The sequence below is a fragment of the Arvicola amphibius genome, chromosome X (genome assembly GCF_903992535.2).
Source record: "Arvicola amphibius chromosome X, mArvAmp1.2, whole genome shotgun sequence".
NCBI lineage: Eukaryota > Metazoa > Chordata > Mammalia > Rodentia > Cricetidae > Arvicola > Arvicola amphibius.
This window is the reverse complement of record NC_052065.1, coordinates 32,798,144-32,800,849: the sequence shown is the minus strand read 5'-3', so window position 1 is coordinate 32,800,849 and position 2,706 is coordinate 32,798,144. Positions and strand designations below refer to the sequence as shown.

At 42.1% G+C, this 2,706-nt stretch overlaps 1 pseudogene; it reads left to right on the top strand.

Moving 5' to 3' along the window:
• The first annotated feature begins 954 nt into the window (after positions 1 to 954).
• LOC119805537 lies at positions 955 to 1,515 on the top strand (annotated as a pseudogene).
• Positions 1,516 to 2,706: the final 1,191 nt, after the last annotated feature.

Genomic DNA, 2,706 nt, shown 5'->3' with positions numbered 1-2,706 from the left:
TCATTATCCCATTAGATTCCAAATGTTTGAGAATACTGTACAGATGGTGATGACACACTGCAGCTTGTTAGATTGCTCCAATCGTGTAAAAGATAAAAGGAACAAGAACAGATCCTGAGAAACACACCCACACTTAAGAAGACAGAGGAGCTGGAGGAAGGAGAGGCTAGAGATGTATAAGGACATACAGGAGAAAAATCTTCTCATAGAACAAGGGGAGGCAAGATTTTGAACACAGAGAGGGATCGATATTAATTTTTTCACAAGTTACACAGGAGAAAAGTTAAGGACTTTCCCAAAAGAACATCACTGATCTCCACTGAGCACTGTTCCAGGAGAGTTCTGTGCCTGAAACCCTTTTGCTTTAAGAAAGGTATAGGAGAAAATAAATAAGACTAAGTGAATGCAGAATCTTCTACATACACTGGACTAAGAAAGATAGAATGTTACATACCACTGTGTGTGTGTGCATGTGTGTACACATGTACGTAGAGGTCAGAGGTGTTGACTGTCACCTTTCACCTTGTTTGAGATAGGGTCTCTTTTTTATTGTTTATTGCTGTGTACGCCAGGTTGTCTGGCCCTCAGGTTACCAGGGATTCTCCTGTCTGTATTTCCCATCTCACCATGGGAGTTCAGGGATGACAGACACAGGCTACTGTGCTCATATTTACATGGGGCATGACAAGGACTTTTCATTTGTTGTAGACCATTGGTGGTGATGTCACAACTGCCTTCTAGCTCTCCTCAGTGCACTGGAAATTATGTGGTCCCCAATGCCAGTACTCCACAACCTGATGGTTCAGGGCCACATTTAAGGTCAGGAAGCAACTTCTGCCTAGGCAGTCAGCCAGAGCAATTTTAGCTGGGACTTAAACACACCATTTCATGGCCATTTTGCTGATCACAAGCATCTGAGAGACAACCCTGAGTGAAGCCGTTGCTGTCATTACCATGCTGTCCATTCCACTCCATGTGGCTGTAGTGTGCTCAAGCAAGCAGAACCGGAGCGTGGAGGCACACAGGGTCCTGAACAAATGAGGGTTCAATGGGAAGTTCTTTGGAACCAATGGTTTTGTGAAGCGAGCTGGGTCCACACCTGACAAGCTGAATATTTATGATTTTGAAACCTTGTATGACAAAATATACCATGACCGGCTGAAGAAAGATAGAGCCTTCTACACTCAGAATGGAATTGTACACATGCAAGATAGGAACCAGGGAATTAAGCCTGGCCCTGAACAGGTCCAGAGCAACAAAGACCTCTTCGATGTGACCTTCACATGTGAGGAGCATGTCTATGACTAGGTGATGGAATGCCTGAATGCCAGAGAAGAGGGGGTGTGTGATCAGTGTGAGCATCCCTTTCAACTACGAAGACGCCACCCTTGGACCTTCCTCATCTGCGAGCTCTGCCATAGTATCCAGCAAATGGGAGATGTGGATGATGAGATTGCAAAACTGCTGCAAATGTTTGAGGTAAAGACCTTCCGACACACAGTCTGTTTCTACTGAGGAGGACTGCTGACTGCCCTTTGATGCCTCCTAAAGTGATCCTTCATTAGTGCTGCTTCCTGATACTGTTTCTGCATTTAAGAACAGTTATGTTGCCAGATAAACCGTGCTAATGAAATAAGTTGTACAACTACCACGTTTAAAAAGCACTAGGATGTTTGAAGAGTTGGATATTAATAAGGTTTTCTCTTTTAAGAAATATTTTATTGTTAATTTCAAACCGTGTATGTTTTCCTATACATATAATTCCCTTCTGCTCTGACTGGACTTACAACTATCCAAACAAACTAATAGACTATATGTTATGAGGGGGAAAAACTAGAGATTTTCAAATATACGTTTTTACTTGCCCTAAAACAACAAAAATTCCTGTTTAAATTGACCCTTAAAAGGTGAAAATAAGCAGTATAGGAGCTATGTTTAAGGATGCAATGCCTGATAAATTTCCAAAGTTGACTTAAAATTTTTATTACATTTATTTAGTGTTGAAGTAAAAGGTATGGATGGAGATGAGAGGGCAGCTTGTGGGAGTCAGTTCTGGGGCTCCAACTCAGCTTGTCAGGCTGTGTGGAAGGCATCTTTACTAGCTTATACATTCTGCCAGCCCCCAAAGTTGGCTTTTTTTAAAAGATGTGTCTATTTTTAATTTGCGTGTAAGAGTGTCCACCTGCATTTATGGATGAATGTTTAGCGCCCAAGGAGGTCAGAAGAAGGTGTGGGATCATCTGGAACTTGAGGTAGGAATGCTTGGGAACTGCCGTGTGAGTGCTAGGAACTGAACTCTGGTCCTCTGCAAGAGCAGTAAGTGCTCTTAACAACTGAGCCATCTCTCCAGCCTGTGAAGTTGACTTTTAAGAAGTCATTTTTTTAAAGTTTATTAACCTTCAAGAAGAAAGGAGTTGCATCTAGAAACCTCATTTGGGCTCAGGATGTCAAGGAGTATGTCTATAAGGCATGTCACAACATTGGTGGAACTTTGTGAGCACAGAATTTCAAGAAGCTCAAGAATTGTGATGGGCTGTACAGGTGACAACACACAAATGCCTAGAGAAACCAGAAACACAACTGGGAAGACTAAGCTGTATCACTGTTATCATTTAGATTTTTGTTTTGTTTTGTTTTGTTGAGGCAGGGTTTTACTGTTTTATGTAGCCCTAGCTGTCCTGGAACTTATTTTATAGACCAGGCTAG